The sequence below is a fragment of the Tachyglossus aculeatus genome, chromosome 21, assembly GCF_015852505.1.
Source record: "Tachyglossus aculeatus isolate mTacAcu1 chromosome 21, mTacAcu1.pri, whole genome shotgun sequence".
NCBI classification, from domain to species: domain Eukaryota; kingdom Metazoa; phylum Chordata; class Mammalia; order Monotremata; family Tachyglossidae; genus Tachyglossus; species Tachyglossus aculeatus.
The window spans coordinates 26,864,568-26,884,917 of NC_052086.1; the positions used below are offsets into that span (position 1 = coordinate 26,864,568).

Genomic DNA, 20,350 nt, shown 5'->3' on the forward strand with positions numbered 1-20,350 from the left:
CTCAAGTGGCTTCTCTAGCAAGGCCATCCGTGACCCATTCTCCTGCTTAGAGAACCAGCGTGGCTCAGTGGAAAGAGCCCGGGCTTTGGAGTTAGAGGTTATGGGTTCAAATCCCAGCTCCACCACTTGTCAGCTGTGTGACTTTGGGCAAGTCACTTCTCTGAGCCTCATTTACCTCATCTGTAAAATGGGGATTAAGGGTGTGAGCCCCACGTGGGACAACCTGATCACCTTGTAACCTCCCCAGAGCTTAGAACAGTGCTTTGCGCATAGTACATGCTTAATAAATGCCATTATTATTTTATTATTATTATTACAAACTCTACTTCCCTGGCCAGCTCCTCGAGGGCAGAGAATGTGTTTACCAACTGTACTGTGCTTTCCCAAGCATTTAGTAGAGAAGCAGCATGGCTCAGTGGAAAGAGCATGGGCTTGGGATTCACAGGTCATGGGTTCAAATCCTGGCTCCGCCACTTGTCCGCTGTGTGACTTTGGGCAAGTCACTTAACTTCTCTGTGCCTCAGTTACCTCATCTGTAAAACGGGGATTAAGATTGTGAGCCCCACATGGGACAACCTGATCACCTTGTAACCTCCTCAGCGCTTAGAACAGTGCTTGGCACATAGTAAGCATTTAACAAATACCAAACTTCTTCTTATTATTATTATTTAGTACCATCCTCAACTAATTGAATTTATTAAGCATTTACAATGCACAGAGCACTGTACTAAGTGCTTGAGAGAGTACAACAGAATTAGCAGATGTATTCCCTGCCCAAAACGAGCTTACTGTCTACAGCTTAGAGTCCAGAGCTATGCATAAAGTAAGAACTTAATTTAATAAAAATCTCAGACCTCCTCCCGTTCCCCATCTGCCCTTCCAGATGATCTGCCCATGAGAGCCTGGATTCACATCATCCCTTAATTATGGTCATTGACAGTATTTAATGAGTTCCTACTGTGGGAAGAATGCTGCACTAGGGGCTTGGGAACGTACAACAGAAATAAAAGACACAGTCGTGCCCAGGTCCACCATCTACTGGGAGTGAAACAGATTAAGTTGCCAAATATATGGAACCTACAACGTCAACTTGCCCTCTCAGGGTGGCACCTGGTGAGTTTCCAATCCTCTACCAGTCTCGACTTTGAGAAGGAGAGTCAAGCAGAGGCCTACCCATTCCATTCCTAGCTTGGGCAGTGGCTAGCGAGTGGAAGGAAATCTGCTACAAGTCAAAACTCACCTGTGCTGGGCGGACACCCAAGTTTACTGTGTGGAACAAGGCAATGGTCAACCACTTCTGTATTTTTACCAAGAAAACTCTATGGATACACTACCTGAACAAGTGCAGATGGAGGTGGGGTGCTCTGGGAGAGAAGTGTCCAAGAAGCTGCTATGGGACAGAGACAACTCGACAGCATAAGACAAGACAAGACCATCAACGATCATTATGTGGAGGGCCCAGGCCTCTATCCTGGGGGATCTTCTAGCCCTGAGCCCCACCCAGAGTCCTGAAACGCTGCCTGGCATTGGAAGTACCAGTGGAAATGTCCACACCAATTGTGAAAGGAGGAAGGCTTCTTGTACCGTACTCTCCCAAGTGCTTAGTACACTGCTTTGAGAAGCCGCATGGCCTAATGGACAGAGCCCCAGCCTGGGTGTCAGAAGGACCTGGGTTCTAATTCCAGCTCTGGCGATTGCTTTGGGTAAGTCACTTGACTTCTCTGTGCCTCAGTTTCTTCAACTGTAACATGGGGATACCTGTTCTCCCTCCTCCTTAATAATAATAATGATGGCATTTATTAAGCGCTTACTATGTGCAAAGCACTGTTCTAAGCGCTGGGGGGATACGAGGTGATAAGGTTGTCCCATGTGGGGCTCACAGTCTTCATCCCCATTTTACAGATGAGGGAACTGAGGCCCAGAGAAGTTAAGTGACTTGCCCAAAGTCACACAGCTAAGTGGCAGAGCCTGGATTTGCACCCATGACCTCTGACTCCAAAGCCCGTGCTCTTTCCCACTGAGCCACGCTGTTTCTCTAGACACTGTGCCCCATGTGGGACAGGGACTGTGTCCAACCTAATTAATGTATACCTACCCAAGCACTTACAATGGTGCTTTATACATAGTAAGCACTTAAATACCTAAAAAAAAATGTAAAGGCTCAGTAAATCGAGTGATTGATTGCTGGATCTGTGAATCAATCAATCGCATTCCTTGAACACTTACTGTGTGCAGAGCACTCCAGTAACCTCTTGGGAGAGTACAAAATAACAGAGTTGGTAGACACATTCCCTGCCCACATTGAGCTTACAGGCTAGAGGGAAGTACCACTATGGTGCATCCCAGTGTCCTAACAAATATCCCAGAAAGAGAATTCAACCCAGGGCCACCCAGAAGCAGCATGGCTTAGTGAAAAGAGGCTGGGCTTGGGAGTCAGAGGTCGTGGGTTCTAATCCAGATCTGCCACTTCTCTGCTGTGTGACTGTGGGCAAGTCATTTAACTTATCTGTGCCCAGGTACCTCATCTGTAATATAGGGATTAAGACTGTGAGCCCCACATGGGGACAACTTGATTACCTTGTATCTACCCCGGTGCTTAGGACAGTGCTCGGCACATAGTAAGCGCTTAACAAATACCATCATCATTCATTCAATCGTAATTATTGAGAACTTACTGTGTGCAGAGGACTGTACTAAGCACTTGGAAAGTACAATTCGGAAACAGATAGAGACAATCCCTACCCAACAATGGGCTCACAGTCTAGAAGAGGGAGACAGACCAAACAAAATGAGTAGACAGGCATCAGTAGCACCAAAATAGATAAATAGAAGTATAGATATATACACATCATTAATAAAATAGAGTAATAAATATGTGCAAATATACACAAGTGCTGTGGGGCAGGGAAGGGGTTAGAGCAGAGGGGATGGGGAAGGGAGGAGGAGCAGAGGAAAGGGGGTGCTTAGTCTGGGAAGTCCTCCTGGAGGAGGTGAGCTCTCAGTAGGGCTTTGAAGGGGGGAAGAGAGCTAGTTTGGAGGATATGAGGAGGGAGGGCATTCCGGGCCAGAGGTAGGACATGGGCCAGGGCTCGATGGTGGGACAGGCGAGTATGAGGCACAGTGAGGAGGAGCGGCAGAGGAGCAGAATGTGCAGGCTGGGCTGTAGGAGAGAAGGGAGGTGAGGTAGGAGCGGGCAAGGTGATGGAAAGCTTTGAAGCCATCATCCTTGGGCCAGGTGACTCTCTTTTGGGCTGGAACCTAGAATTGCCAACACCCCTATATGGGTCACTCCCACTCACCTGAACAACTCCCAACTCAGTGATTCTACTTCCTTCCTTCTAAAAGCTCCCAGTGAACCAAACCCAGGATGCTTGAGGTAACTTCCTCTGCTTTCCACAATAAAGGCCTCCGGCTTCTGGGCCTAGAGTGCCACGAGGGACAGGAGCCGTGTCTAATTCACATCTGTGTAGCTTCTCCCAGTGCTTAGTACAATGCTCCGCACAGATCAAGAGCTTAATAAATACTATTAATAATAATAATAATAATATAATGTTGGCATTTGTTAAGCACTTACTATGTGCAAGGCACTGTTCTAAGCACTGGGGGGGATACATGGTGATCAGGTTGTCCCACATGGGGCTCACAGTCATAATCCTCATTTTCCAGATGAGGGAACTGAGGCTCAGAGAAGTGAAGTGACTTGCCCACAGTCACACAGCAGACATGTGGTGGAGCAGGGATTCGAACCCATGACCTCTGACTCCAAAGCCCGTGCTCTTTCCACTGAGCCATGCTGCTTCTCAACTACTACTACTACTACTAGGGCCCTGACTTGATGGGGCTCCAATGGAGCACACTGACCCTCAACTCAGTAATAATAATAATAATGATGGCATTTGTTAAGCGCTTACTATGTGCAAAGCACTGTTCTAAGCGCTGGGGGGGGATACAAGGTGATCAGGTTGTCCCACGTGGGGCTCACAGTCTTAATCCCCATTTTACAGATGAGGTAACTGAGGCACATAGAATTGAAGTGACTTGCCCAAAGTCACACAGCTGACAAGTGGCAGAGCCGGGATTAGAACCCATGACCTCTGGCTCCCAAGCCCGGGCTCTTGCCACTGAGCCTGGAGGCTGCGGTGGAATTGGTAGGTGGGACTGGGGAGCCAAGAGCAACATGGTACAAGCGCTTAGTACAGTGCTTTGCACATAGTAAGCGCTCAATAAATACGATTGAATGAATAAACATGGGAGTCAAAGGAGGCCTCTGTTCAGTCACTAGGTGGCAGCAAAAACCCCTCTACAAAAGGTAAATAATAAATAAATAATGATGGTATTTGTTAAGCGCTTACTATGTGCAAAGCACTGTTCTAAGCGCTGGGGTAGATATAAGGTTATCAGGTTGTCCCACGTGGGGCTCACAGTCTCAGTCACCATTTTACAGATGAGGTAACTGAGGCACAGCAAAGTTAAGTGACTTGCCCAAAGTCACCCAGCTGACAAGTGGCAGTCGGGAATCGAACCCATGACCTCTGACTCCAAAGCCCGGGCTCTTTCCATTAAGCCACGCTGCTTCTAGGTAGAATAATAAGAGAGAGGAGTTAACAAATGATGAAAACCTACAACTAAGCAAATTGAGACATTGAGATCCCTGTAGGTGCCAAGGTGGCTGACAGGATGGTAAAGTCCGGGAAGGTGGCCGACTTGTCAGGAAAAGCCTCTTTGAGGGGGTGGCTTTTTCAGAGAGCTGTGAAGGAAAGGAACGAGATCCTCTAGATCTTAAGCTCGTTGCAGACAGGGAATGGCCCAGTACCAGTATTGTACTCTCCCAAGTGATTACTACAGGGCTCTGAATGCAGTAAGCACTCAATAAATACCATTGACTGATTGGTTCAGGGGAGTAGAGTGAGGAAGGTGAGCCTGGTCATGGGCTGAAGACCGAAAAGTTGTGAGGGAATGTGAAAACTAGAAAAGCAGGAGTGAAATGAAGGAGGTGGGGCAGAGTGGGGAAAGAGAATGCATCAGGAACAGGTATCAGTGCTTAGAACAGTGCTTGGCATATAGTAAGTGCTTAACAAATACTATTATTATTATTATTATTATTATGATCTTTCTGGAGGGCAGACTAGGATGTGCATTTTCCAAAGCCTTCAGGTAGACCAACTCTCCTAATCAATCAATCATTCAATCAATTGCAATTATTGAGCGCTTACTGTATGCAGAGCACTGTACTAAGCACTTGGGAGAGTACAATATAACAGAGTTGGTAGACCCAATCTCTCCCCACATTGAGCTTACAGTCTTCTAGAGGGGGAGAGAGACATTAATATAAATACATTTTGGACTGTACATATGTGCCATGGGGCTGTGGGAGGGGGTGAATAAAGGGTGCAAATCCAAATGCAATTATGACGCAAAAGAGAGGCGGAGAAGAGGAAATGAGGGCCTAGTAGGGGAAGACCTCCTGGGGGAGTGGGGAAACACAGATTGAATGCTTTTGTAGAAAAATAATCTGGTAGCATAGTGAAGTTTGGACTGGAGTAGGGAGAGAGAGGAGGCAGGGAGGTCAAGAAGGCTGATGCAGTAATCAAGGTGGGATAGGATAAGTGCTTGGATTAACATGGTAGTAATAATAACAATAATAGTGGTATTAGTAGTAGTTGTTTGGACGGAGAGGAATGGACAGATTTTAGTGATATTGTGAAGATTGAACTGACAGGATTTAATGACAGATTGAATATGTGGGTTGAATGAGAGAGAGGAGTCGAGGATAAGGCCAAGGTTACGGGCTTATAAGACCATTAAGTTCCTTCAAGAGCCCATGCTCTGACACTCCCCTGCCTTGGGAGAAAAGGACGTGGGCTCCTACTCCCAGAATGCGCCTAACCTTCTTTATGGTTTTCAGCCCCTTGGGTGTAGGGTGCTTTGGCTTCTAGAACACAGGGTCCTTGGGTAAGTCTTCTCCCCACTTCAAGTCTCACTCTCCCCACTTGTAAATGAGGAAAATTTATGCTCTCCTGCCACCTCCTCCTGCTCCCCTCCCCCATGCCTCAAAGGTTTGTGAGGCTAATAAATGGCCTCACATCTGGGATGGCTTCTGAGTCCATGGGAGATAATTCATAGTAGTGGTTGGACACAGCATACCCCGTGTCACTTCACATTCCCAGTTTCCCTCAGATCTGTACTCTCCCATCTCTTGCTAGTCCTTCAGCCGGTAGAATAAGAGCGAAGGAACCCGGAGTGGGGATGGTTCACTGCTCCCCCTTCCATCTTTCTTCTCTCTGCCGCATTCCACCCATCCAGCCTCCACAAGCAAAAACAGGGATTGATTCTTTTGATTGAAAAGAGCACTAACTGTGTGCAGAGCATTATACTAAGTGCTTGGGAGAATATGATGTAACAGAGTTGGTAGACATACGCCCTCTCCAAAAGGAGTTTAGAGCCTAGTGAGGGAGACAGACATTAAAATAAATTATGGATATATAATAATAATAATGATGGTATTTGTTAAGTGCTTACTCTGTGCAAAGCACTGTTCTAAGCACTGGGGAGGTTACAAGGTGATCAGGTTGTCCCACGGGGGGCTCACAGTCTTCATCCCCATTTTACAGATGAGGTAACTGAGGCCCAGAGAAGTGAAGTGACTTGCCCAAAGTCACACAACTGACAGTTGGTGGAGCTGGGATTTGAACCCATGACCCCTGACTCCAAAGCCCGGGCTCTTTCCACTGAGCCACACTGCTTCTCCATGTACATAAGTGCTGTGGGGCTGAGGGTGAGGTAAATAAAGTGTAATAATAATAATAATGACAATAATATTTGTTAAGCACTTGCTATGTGCCAGGCACTCTACTAATTGTTGGGGTGGATACAAGCAAATCGGGTTGGACACAGTCCCTGTCCCATTTGGGCTCACCGTCTCAAATACAAAATTCAAAGTTCAAATTCAAATTCATATCCAAGTTCAAGGGCGATGCAGAAGGGATAGGGAATAAGGGAAATGAAGGTTTAGCCAGGGAAGGCCTCTTTTTATGGTATTTGTTAAGAACTTACTCTGTGTCTAGGACTGATCTAAGCACTGGGTTGGATACAAGTTAATCAGGTTGGACACAATTCCTGTCCACGTGGGGCTCACAGTCTAAGAAGGAGGGAGAACAGGTATTGAATCCCCATTTTACAGTTGAGGAAGTAGGTACAGGGAAGATAACATTACCCTCTCCACTGAAATCAACTCACTCACTCCCCTATCCCTTTGCTGATCTCATACCTCTAACGCATGGCCCTGGATCAACTCCACAGTCCGTTTCCTTAGCTCCTGTGCACAAACTGCAGAGTGCCACAAACTGCAGAGCGCTGCTGGGAAAATCCAGATATCAGTAGGACCTCATTCTCTTTAAGTGCATCCTTGTGTGCTTTAACTCTGCCCTCTCCTCTGGCCAGCATCATTATCTCTCTATCCTTATTGATTCCCCTGCCCATCACCCTTGACAGTTATTTCAGATGTTTAACTTCCTCCCCAAATCCTCTGTCCCCCTGCCTCTCCCATCTCTTGTCCCTATTGACCTGGCCACATATTTTTTGAGAAAATTACAACCATCAGTTGTGATTTCCTTGAAATCACCCCTGCTCCTCTCCAATCCCTCCCTGCTCCTACCCCTTCTTCAACTCTCCCTTCTTTCCCAGCAGTATCTCAAGATAATAATAATAATTTTGGTATTTGTTAAGTGCTTACTATGTGCCAAACACTGTTCTAAGTGCTAGGGTAGATACAAGGTATTCAGGCTGTCCCACGTGGGGCTCACAGTATTAATCCCTATTTTACAGATGAAGGAACTGAGGTACAGAGAAGTTAAGTGACTTGCCCAAAGTCACACAGCTGACATGGGAGGGAGCCAGGATTAGAACCCATGACCTCTGACTCCCAAGCCCGGGCTCTTACCACTAAGTCATGCTTGCTCTCCAATAATAATAATTACAGTACTTGTTAAATGCTTATTATGTGCCAAGTGCTGTTTTAAGCACTGGGGTAGATACAAGTTGGACACAGTCGCTGCCCTACATGGGGCTCACACTCTTAATCACCTTTTTAAAGATGAGGGAACTGAGGCCCAGAGAAGGGAAGTAATTTGCTCAAGGTCACACAGCAGACAAGTGGTGGAGCTGGGATTCGAACCCAGGACCTTCTAACTCCAGGCCTGTGCTCTATCCACTAAGCCACGCTGCTTCTAACCCCTCCACCTGTGCCCCTGACTCCATCCTTTGGCACCTAATCACAGCACTTCCTTTTAAACCACCATCTTCAATGGTTTACTCTCCAATGGCTTTTCCCCACTGCTTTCAAACATGCTCATATCTCTCCTAACCTAAAAGAAATCCCTCCAGTTATCACCCCATCTCCTTCCTATCATTCCTCTCCAAACCCTTAAGCAAGTTGTCTATGCCCACTGTCTCCACTTCTTTTCCTCGAATTCTGTCCTTAACTACCCTCAATTTGGAGTCAGCCCACTTCACTCCACAGAAACTAACTTCTTGAAGATTGCCAATGATCTCCTCTTGTCAAAGTCAATGACCTCCACCCCATCCTAATCCTTCTCAACTTCTCAGCTGCCTTTGACACTGTTCACTACCCCCTCCTCCTGGCTTCACTGACATGGTCCTCTTCTGGTTCGCCTCCTGCCTCTCTGGCCACCAATTCTCAGTCTCTTTCATGGGCTCCTCCTCTGACTCCCACCCCCTAAATGTGGGAGTCCTTCAAGGCTCCAATGTGGGTCCCCTTCTATTCTCCATCTACACCTACTCCCTTGGAGAACTCATTCACTTCCTGGCTTCAACTTCCATCTCTATGCCAATGATTCCCAAGCCTACAGCTCCAGACCAGATTTCTTTCCTCTTCTGCAGTCTCATTAACTTCTGCCTTCAGGACATCTCTACTTGGGTGTTCCACTGACACCTCAAACTTCAGATGTCCAAAACAGAATTCCTTAATTTCCCACCCAAGCCCTGTCCTCCCTGTGACTTTTCATCACTGTAAATAGCATAACCATTCCCCCATCTCATAAGCCCCATAACCTTGGTGTTATCCTCTATTCAACTCTTTCACTCAACCCACATATTCAATCTGTCACCAAATCCTTTTAGTTCAACCTTCACAACATTGCTAAAATCTTCCCTTTCCTTTCCTCCCAATCTGCTAGCATGTTAATCCAAGTATTTATACTAACCCACCTTGAACATTGCATCAGCCTCCTTGTTGACCTCCCTGCATCCTATTTCTCCCTACTCCAATCCATACTTCACTCTGCTGCCTGGATCATTTTTCTACAAAACCGTTCAGTCAGTCCGTGATTCCCCACTCCTCGAAAACATCCAATGGTTGCTTATCCACCTTCACATCAAACAGGAACTCCTTACCATCTGCTTTAAAGCACTCAATCAATTCCCCCGCCCCCCACCACTTTACCTTCCTGATTTCCCACTACAAGTCAGCCCGCACACTTTGCTCCTCCAATTTCAACCTATTCACTGTAACTTGATCTCATCTATCTCACCACTGACCTCTCACCCATGTCCTGTCTCTGGTCTGGAACCCTGGAACACTCTCCCTCTTTATATCTGACAGATGATCACTCTCCCCACTTTCAAAACCTTATTAAAATCACATTTCCTCTAAGAGGCTTTCCCCAACTAAACTCTCATTTCCTCTTCTCCCACTCCCTTCTGTATCACCCTTGCACTTGTATTTGCACCCTTTATTCACCACTCCCTCAGCCTCGCAGCATTTACATATATATATATATATATGTATATATATATGTATAATTTATTTATCTATATTAATGTCCGTTTCCCCATCTAAACGGTAAGCTGCTTGTGGACAGGGAACATGTCTACCGACTGTTATACTGTACTCTCCCAAGTGCCAGGTACAGTGCTCTGCACACAGTAAGCGCTCAATAAATACAATTGATGATGACATATCCAAGGTCACACAGCAGGCAAGTGGTGGAGACGGGATTAGAATCCAGGTCCTTTGGCACCCAGGACTGTGCTTTATCATCTAGGCTAAGCTGCTTCCCACAACTCTCGGAAATGTAATTTCAATAAGAATTTGAAGGTAAGGAGAGTGATCGTCTATCGGTTCTAACGAGGGGAGGGACAACTTCAATCAGTCTCCTTCTTCCCACCTGGGAGAGCCCAACCTCTCAGACAGAGTAAGACCACTGTAACCACAACCATCTTTGTTGTCTTTCTTCTGAAGGATCTTGGATAGGTCCCTTCCCCATGGCTCCTGTCCTTCCTGGGACACAGCACCCAGATTGCCTTGTGTTATTTCAGGAATAGGTTTTGACAAAGGGAATTTTGGTTTTATGGCTATCCCTTCCCGAGAGGGACATAGATCCCCATTGATCCCCATGTTTCAGGGAGCATAGGCCAGGTCCCTGGAAACACTACTCCATCTTGGCTTTTATCCCAGGCTCTTCCCGGGCGTGTCCTCTGAGCTGGCCCTCCCCCAACAGGGTTCTCCTCTGTGAAAAAGAATCCTGCTGCATCTTTAAGAAAAAGGTCAGCAGGCAGGCTGAGAAAGTTTGTCTTCCTGATGACCCTGGGGCCGGATTTGGCTAGCTGCCTCCAGACACAGGGCTTTGGGCCAATAGACACTGGCAGTGTCATTATACAGATGATATTTGCAGTCCTCTGTGGGTCAGCCGCCAGTTTGGCCCAAACTTTCTGGATGTGGAGAGGAGCCTAGCTGGTGTTTCCCATCCCCTCACTCTCTCCTGCTCCCAGCAGTAGGGAGCACCGCTGCCTGACTGCTTCAGGAAGAAGAAGTGTTTGCCTTTTTTTATCTCTTAAATGGTATCTGTTAAGTGCTCACTATGTACCAGTCACTGTACAAAGTGCTGGGGTAGATAGAGGCTATTCATTTTGGTCACAGTCCATGTCCCACATGGGGCTCACAGTCTTAATTCCCATGGCATAGTGGATAGAGTATGGGCCTGGAAGTTGGAAGGTCATGGGTTCTAAGCCTGCTCTGCCTCTTGTCTGCTGTATGATCTCTATGCCTCAGTTATCCAGCTTTTAAATTATTATTATTATATTTATTAAGCTCTTACTATGTTCCAAGCACTACACCAAGCACTAGGGTAGGTACAAGATAATTATATTGTACACAATCCCTGTCCCATATGGGGATCACAGTCTAAATAGGAAGGAGTAGGATTTAATCCCCATTTTACAGGTGAGGAAACTGAGGCCCAGAGACGTTAAGTGACTTGTCCAAGGTCACACAGCAACACATAGCAGAGCTGGGATTAGAATCTAGGTCCTCTGCCCCCCAGGCCAGTTAATGTCTATCTCCCCCATAGACTGAAAGTTCTTTGGGGACAGGGATTGTGTCTACCAACTCTGTTGTACTGTACTCTCCCAAGCACTTAGCACAGTGCTCAATAAATACTTTTGATTGATGGATGGATCTCTTTCTTAGACTGTAAGCCCCATATGGAACAGGGACTAGGTCCAGTCTAATTATATCTTTTTCAGTGCTTAGGACAACATTTGGCATATATAAGTGCTTAATAAATACCATTATTAAGGAATCATTTAATTCAAAAAGATCTCCTTCTCTGCACATTGAAGACCCAAAGAGTGAAATGTAGGAACACTGGGATGTCCTCCCAGCCCCAGTGCAGGATCTGAGCAAGGGTGGGGACAGGTGGGGAGGTGATGAAATGGAGTTAAAGAAGAGGGGAGGTGGGAAACCAGAAAGGGGAGAGAAACAAAGGAAGCATTGTGGCATAGTGAAAACAGTCCAGTTTTGGGAGCCAGAGGGCCTGGGGTTTTTTTTATGACATTTATTAAGTGCTTACAATGTGCAAAGCACTGTTCTAAGCACTGGAGAGGTTACAAGGTGATAAGGTTGTCCCATGGGGGGCTCACAGTCAATCCCCATTTTACAGGTGAGGTAACTGAGGCACAGAGAAGTGAAGTGACTTGCCCAAAGTCACACAGCTGACAATTGGCAGAGATGGGATTTGAACCCATGACCTCTGACTCCAAAGCCCATGCTCTTTCCACTGAGCCATGCCACTTCTCTAATTCTAATTAGAGAATTAATTAATTCTAATTCTAATCTCAGCTCTGCCACTTGCCTGCTGGGTGATCTTGGTTAAGTCACTGTAACTTCTCTGTGCCTCAGTTTCCTCAGCTATGAAACTGGGGTGCAACACCTGTTCATTCAATCGTATTTTCATTCATTCATTCAATCGTATTTATTGAGCGCTTACTGTGCGCAGAGCCCTGTACTAAGCACTTGGGAAGTACAAGTTGGCAACATAGAGACAGTCCCTACCTAACAAGGGGCTCACAGTCTAGAAGGGGGAGACAGACGACAAAACAAAACGTATTAACAAAATAAAATAAATAGAATAGTAAATATGTACATGTAAAATAGAGTAATAAATCTGTACAAACATATATACAGGTGCTGTGGGGAGGGGAAGGAGGTAGGGTGGGGGAGGGAGGGGAGGGGGAGAGGAAGGAGGGGGCTCAGTCTGGGAAGGCCTCCTGGAGGAGGTGAGTGTATTTTATGAGCGCTTACTGTATTCAGAGCACTGTACTAAGTGTTTGGGAGAGTACAAAACAACAATAAACAGACACATTCCCTGAGCTTCCAATGATCTTACAGCCTAGTTCACCACAATTTGCTCTCTCAGAGGCCCAGGCGACAGGCCCGAGCAGACACTGGGTCTAGGCCCAGGTGGCCCATCATCATCATCATCAATCGTATTTATTGAGCGCTTACTATGTGCAGAGCACTGTACTAAGCGGCCCATGTGGGGAAGGTCCAGCTGGAATTGCTGAGGGTGCTCCAATCTCTTGGGTGTTTGTGTATCCTGTCTCCTCAGGGACAGACACTGGGCTTCCTTGTCTCTGACTCCCTGCCAGACCCCCGCAGTGGCCTGAAGAAATTTGGTTGGAGCCTCCTTCACATGCAATGGATGGACTGAGGGCAGGGGCCCAGGCAGCTGTTGGAAGGAAGGCCAGCTAGGTTGCAGATAATGGCTAGCCGGCATAGTCCAGCCCTCTCAAACTATTCCCTGGTTTTGCATATTTGTTTGTTTTAGAGTATTTGTTAAGCACTATGTGCCAGCACTGTTCTAGATTCAAATTTTATCAGGTTGGACACAGTCCCTGTCCCATATGGGGTTCACAGTATAAGTAGGAGGGACTAGGATTTAAGCAGCGTGGCTCAGTGGAAAGAGCACGGGCTTTGGAATCAGAAGTCTATGTGTTCAAATCCCATCTCCGCCAATTGTCAGCTGTGTGACTTTGGGCAAGTCACAACTTCTCTGGGCCCCAGTTACCTCATCTGTAAAATGGGGATTAAGACTGTGAGCCCCCAGTGGGACAACCTGATCACTTTGTAACCTCCCCAGTGCTTAGAACAGTGCTTTGCACATAGTAAGTGCCTAATAAATGCCATCATTATTATTGTTATTGATTCCCATTTTACAGTTGAGGAAAGTGAGACAGAAAGAAGTGAAATGAGTTGCCCAAGGTCACACTGCAAGCAATCAGCAGAGACGGGTTTAGAATCCAGGTCATCTGACTCTCAGGCCTGTGGTCTTTCCACTAGGCATGTTGCTTCTCCTGCCAGCCACGACAGGCGTGGCTCAGTGGAAAGAGCCCGGTCTTTGGAGTCAGAAGTCATGGGTTCAAATCCTGGCTCTGCCACTTGTCAGCTGTGTGACTTTGGGCAAGTCACTTCACTTCTCTGGGCCTCAGTTCCCTCATCTGTAAAATGGGGATGAAGACTGTGAGCCCCTCGTGGGATAACCTGATTACCTTGTATCTACCCCAGCACTTAGAACAGTGCTTTGCACATAGTAAGTTCTTAACAAATACCAACATTATTATTATTAATTGCCCCACCCCCTGACCCAATCCACTGTCCAACCGAGGAGGACAAGGGGCCCACTCTGTGTTCAGGGTTGGTTGGGGAAAGTCAGAAGTTGCTAGCCTCTCAGGTGCGTGACGGATAACCCAAGACCCCTCCGTGACACTAGAGCTCCGCTTTGGGCCCCTGACTAGGAAGCTGGTAGGAGGGGAGGCCAGGGTGGGGTAGAAGCCCTCGGAGAAGAGTGAGCAGAAATCTCCATACCTAATTTCTCCCCAAACCACCAAGCCCTGCTTCCCGTGCCCACCCCTTTCCTGAGACCAGAGAGGCAGGAAGCGTCAGGCCTCGAAGCCAGGGTGTCCTTGAAGTACAATCTCCCCTAAGAGATGTAGGCTTTAGTTCCAGACTCTAGTGCTCAGAGGGAGTGGGGGATTTTCTCCAGGAGATATTCAGAGAATTCCATCATCATGACAGGTTCATTCATTTTTGCTCAGGGGTAAGAGGAATGAGCTGCTGTGGGATTTATTCCAGAGCTGCTGGCAGCTTTGAAGTTCAGAAAGTGGCCAGTTTAAAAAAAAAAAGGGATTTTTTTTAAGCACTTACTATGTGCCAGACACTATACTAAGTGCTGGAGTAGATCAGTTGATAATGATATTTATCGAATGCTTACTGTGTGCAGCGCACTGGAGAAGCAGCGTTGCTCAGTGGAAAGAGCCCGGGCTTTGGAGTCATCATCATCATCAATCGTATTTATTGAGCGCTTACTATGTGCAGAGCACTGCACTAAGTGCTTGGGAAGTACAAATTGGCAACATATAGAGACAGTCCCTACCCAACAGTGGGCTCACAGTCTGAAAGGGGGAGACAGAGAACAAAACCAAACATACTAACAAAATAAATAGAATAGATATGTACAAATAAAATAGAGTAATAAGTATGTACAAACATATATACATATATACAGGTGCTGTGGGGAAGGGAAGGAGGTAAGATGGGGGGGATGGAGAGGGGGACAAGGGGGAGAGGAAGGAAGGAGCTCAGTCTGGGAAGGCCTCCTGGAGTCAGAGGTCATGGGTTCAAATCCCGGCTCTGCCACTTGTCAGCTGTGTGACTCTGGGCAAGTCACTTCACTCCTCCGGGCCTCAGTTCCCTCATCTGGAAAATGGGGATGAAAACTGTGAACCCCCCATGGGACAACCTGATCACCTTGTAACCTCCTCAGCGCTTAGATCAGTGCTTTGCAGATAGTAAGCACTGAACAAATACCATTATTATTATTATTCTAATTATCATTACTAAGAACCTGGGAGAGTACAAGATAATAGAGTTGGTATATACGTTCCCGGCCCACAGTAAGCTTACAGTCTGGGAGGTGGGGGGCAAACATTAATGTGAATGAAAAAGTGGATACAAAACAAACAGGTTGGGCACAATTCCAGTCCCACACAGGGCTCACGGTCTTAGTACCCCTTTTACAGATGAGTTTACTGAGGCAGAGAGAAGTTAAGAGACTTCCCCAAGGACCCACAGGAGACAAGATTAGAACTCGGATCCCCTGATTCCCAGATCCACGCTCGTTCCACTAGGCCATGCTTTTTCACATTTGGTGACTAAGAGCAGGTCTGAACGTCAGACCATTCCAGCCCTCCCAATAAGTCTGGCCTTGGTCTTGAGCCAACACCAATGGAGAGTGGATCTGGTCGGGGCTGCTGCCCCTGTCCAATAATGATAATAATAACAATGGTATTTCCTAAGCATTTACTATGTGCCAAGCATTGTTCTAAGTGCTGGGGTATATACAAAGTAAGCAGGTTGTCCCATGTTGGGCTTACAGTTTTAATCCTCATTTTACAGATGAGGTAACTAGGCACAGAGAAGTGAAGTGGCTTGCCCAAGGTCACACAGCAGAAAACTGGCAGTGGCAGGATTAGAACCCACATCCATGTCCTCTGACTCCCAAGCTTGGGCTCTTTCCGCTAAGCCACGTTGCTTTTCAGCTTAGCTCCTCGAGGCTCCATTCTTTGCTCGTTGTGGGAAGGGAACGTGTCTACCAACTATGCTATATTGTACTCTCCCAAGAGCTAAGCACAGTGCTCTGCACACAGTAAGTGCTTTAAAGTACTCCACCACCTTGTCCCATCCTAAGTCACCTCGCTTCTCTCCTTCTACAGCCCAGCCTGCGCACTTCACTCCTCTGGTGCTAAACTTCTCATTGTACCTCGATGTCACTTGTCTCACTGCCGACCACTGGCCCACATCCTGACTCTGGCCTGAAATGCCCTCCCTCCTCAAATTCAACAGACAATTACTCTCCCTGTGCCCAGGCCATGTGCCAGGGGCCCCCAGCCACCCCGCCCTTCAGAAACAAGCTGGCGTCTACGGTGCTGGGGAGCCCAGGTCTCCCCTCCACTTCCACTGCTTGCCAGCATAAAATATATGCTCTGTTCAAACCTTTCCAAACTCCTAACCACCCAGGCCCCTTTCTGCTCTTCCTGTTCCTCCCCTTCAGGGGTTTAGGTAAAGCTAGTGGTTTGAAACAGCCCTCCCCACCTCTCCCCTTCTCTGTCTGCCTATCTATCTCAGAATCCAGCTCTTTCTGGAACTGATCCCTTGACTTTGACTGGACAGAACCAAGGGGGACCCTTCCCCAGCCCTGCTTCCTTCTCTTCTCCCTTGGTTTGGCCTGTTGGATTCCTCCTCCAAATGAATCAAACGATCTGCTCGGGGCAGGGGTCGTGCTTTGGTCCGGGGGAGAGGGGATGGAGAGGAAGCCCTCTTGGGCTTAGAAAACCCAGAAGCCCCTGGCCCCTGACACTCCTTCGTCTCCCCTGGCCACGATGAATTCAACGAGGGGGTGGACCCAGGGTCCCCAGGGATGCCACTCAGGCCCAGCTGCTGAAATTAAAGGGAGCTAGGGCTGGGGGAGGAGTGAAACCCCCTCCCTGGCAGAGTTACTGGCAGGTAGTTGGGCCAGGGAAGTGCTTTGGGGACCAGGAGGCCTGCCTTCCCCTCTTCCCATCGGCAGGGCCTCAGTCCTCCCGCTCCCCAAGGGCAGCAGACTCACCTGACACCTCTGGATCAGGATGCTGAGATGTTCCTGGAGAAAACCTGAGAATCAGTTGTTCAGTAGAGGCTGGGGGGCTCAGAGTGGGGGACTCTTCTGCCACCTTGGCCCATCACTGATGAGAGCCCGGGGTCGGGGCTGAGGTGTGGCGTGCTCAAGGGCCCCAGGTTGTTTGCTGGTCAAATACTGCCACCTGCCAGGCTAGCCCGGGAAGCCAACCCCAGCAGACCAGCCCGGCCTCCTCCTAGACAACCCCCTTGGCCTCACAGGGCTCCTGGAGAGCCAGCTGGAGGGCCAGGGAGAGACCAGGAACGTAGCGGGAAGAAGGGAAGAAGAGACTGCAGGGAGGGGCTCTACCTGAACAGCGCGTGATCTGCCCCCAGCTACAGCCATCCCAGCTGGCGCCACTGCTTCACTCTGATACAGACAAACCCCTCCCACCCCAAGCCTCATGATGCTGGGGTGAGGAGGCCACAGTCCCCCAGATGAAGATGCAGGGCCTCTGGGGTGGCCCCCTTCTACCCAGACTGGATGAATGCTGGAGGAACGTGGAGTTGGAAGAAATATCAAGCTCAGCCTCATCACCAACCCCTCGGCTGAAGTCCCATGGTCAAAGGGATACCCAATCTCCCCAGGCCCCCTGAAGGGAAAACAACTCCCTTCAATTCCAACTGCACAAGATCAGGAGAGAGGGAAGGGCAGCCAGCTGGCCTCCTCCCTCCTGCAGAGATGGGAAGATGGGGCCCAGCTGGGTCAAGCCCTGCCGCTACCCAAATACCAAGACTACCTGGGGTAAAGGAGGCTGGTGGTCGGTGGCCAGAGAGCCGTGGGCTGGTTCTGGGGACATTGGATTATATGTTGCCAACTTGTACTTCCCAAGCGCTTGGTACAGTGCTCTGCACACAGTAAGTGCTCAATAAATACGATTGAATGAATTGGATAAGGGCCTGATTTCGCCAGTGTAAGAGGTGGAGAGGAAAATGGAAATGCAGCCTCATCATGGCTTAGTAGAACAAGCATGGGCATCTAAGTCACGGGACCTGGGTTCTCACCCCGGCTCTGCCACTTGCCTGCTGTGGGACCAAAGGCAAGTCACTTCACTACTGTGAACCTCAGTTTCACATCTGTAAAATGGGGATTCAATACCTGATCTCTCTCCCCAAAAGACTCTGAGCCCCATGTGGGAGAAGGACTGTGTTCTACCTGATTATCTTTTATCTAACCCAGCACTTAAAACAGTAGTTGTGAGCCCGCTGTTGGGTAGGGACCGTCTCTATATGTTGCCAACTTGTACTTCCCAAGTGCTTAGTACAGTGCTCTGCACACAGTAAGCGCTTAGTAAATACAATTGAATGAATGAATGAGTGGTTGGCACACAGTAAGCACTTAACAAGTAACATTATTATTATGATGATGATTACCCAGTGCCCAGGACAATGCTTGCCATATAGTAAGCACTTAGCCGATCAATCGATCCATAGTATTTATTGAGTGCTTACTGTGTGCAGGGCACTGATCTAAGCACTTGGCATAGTACAATAGGGTTGGTGTACATGTACATGGGAAGAAGCATGGCCTAGTGGTTAGAGCACGGGCCTGGGAATCAGAAGGTCATAAATTCTAATCCCGGCTCTGCCACTTGTCTGCTGTGTGATCTTGGGCAAGTAGCTTCACTTCTCTGGGCATCAGTCACCTCATCTGTAAAATGGGGATTGAGACTGTGAACCCCAGGTGGGGCAGGGGCTATGTCCAACCTGATTTGCCTGTATCCACCCCAGTGCTTAGTACAGTGTCTGGCACATAGTAAGTGTTTAACAAATATTATTATTATTATTATTATTATTATTATTATTATTATTATATGATCCCTACCCTTAAAGAACTTTCAACAAATACTACCAAAACATCCCCAAAATGGATGAGAAACATTTGAGAGCAGATGAAAAACCAAGTTGGGGCCCATGTTGTTGCCAAGGTTACTGTTGGGCTGATTTAAGATGATGCCACCGTGGGCAGTTCGGTACTTCTAAGAGCAGAGACCCTTTAGTCACAAGAACTCTTCTAAGCTCAATTTGTCCTTAAGAAACCTTTGTGATCTGAGTCAAACCAAAAGAACAAAGTGGAAACTTCAGATATCAGAAAATCAATCTCAAACATTTTGCCAGGAGCAGGAGTGTAAGGCAGCAAGGGGGAGTAATCAATTAATGATATTTATGGAGCTGTTACTGTGGGCAAGGCACTGTACTAAACGCTTGGGCCAATTTATACCTGCAGATTGGTTAGATTCCCAACCAATTAAAAGTCTTGGAAAAGACACATTCCAATGTCAAAAGCTCTTTTTGCCTATCCCAACTGTATTGTTTTTGTAACCTGATCATGTTGAATCGGGACAAAATGCACCATCAACAAATTTCCCTATCATTACCCCTTTTACTAACAGGCTGATTCCCTTTCAACTTGCCCAGAGTTCAGTTCCACGTCATTATTTATATGTCCTACAGACTGGTTTTACCAATGTCTTGTATTCAGGTTGAAGGTGAGACAGTTTTCCTTCCTTAAGAAAACAAATATTAGGTCTCAATTTTGAAAATAGATTTTCTGAAGAAAATTTCATTTCATGCTTATGAGTAGAAATTGTGATATTAAGTATCTACAAATTCTCCCCCATCTTCGAATGCATCAGACGTAGGGTTTACAACTGAAATTATCCAGTTAGATATGAAAGAATTGTCAGTTACGAACACCGACCCTCGAGCCCCATGTGATGTTTCACGTGCTGGCTGGCACTCAGCGTAACTGACCTGAGGTCGTCGCGAGGCTGCCATCTTGGCAGAAGTCCATCCGATTCAGCCCAATCTGGCCTGATCCTAGAGCGTTTCTCCCAGAAACCTTGACCCTCCCAACCGCTCCAGGACCTTTTCGTTCCCCTTCCGCGTCTGAGCCACGGAACCCAATGGCAGCAGCCACAGTAGAGGAAGGCTGGGTGCTGAAAGGGAAAATCAAGAACATAAAAGCATCTAGTGATTCTGAATAACTACTTGTCAGTCAGGAGACTGCCAGCTGAAAACCAGGTTTGTCTGTCATGAATCTGGGAGAATGTTCGCTTTAGCAATTACTGGTCCGTACTGGGGGTCCATCAGGCTGTGATGGTCTCCGACAGTGGCGAGAGGATGAGGGGATGCTGGGAGGAACTATATGATAACTGCTGTCCCCACAGTCAGCATGCCCAATTTATACCTTCAATAACTCAAGTCCATCTAGGAATGTGAATCTGGGGATAAGGCATGGGGCTTGGCAGGACTGATGCTTTGTCACTGCAGGAGGTTGGAAATCTGTGGTTTCCAAAAGACACCTTAGCCCCAGATGGCAACCCTGGCCGTCCCCAGGCC

General features: G+C 47.5%; 1 non-coding gene across 1 annotated transcript; it reads left to right on the forward strand.

The window, feature by feature from the left end:
* Window positions 1-1,092: 1,092 nt before the first annotated feature.
* LOC119943049 lies at window positions 1,093-1,230 on the forward strand. The gene has a single exon (XR_005455534.1). It is a non-coding gene; the product is annotated as a small nucleolar RNA SNORA7 (small nucleolar RNA).
* Window positions 1,231-20,350: the final 19,120 nt, after the last annotated feature.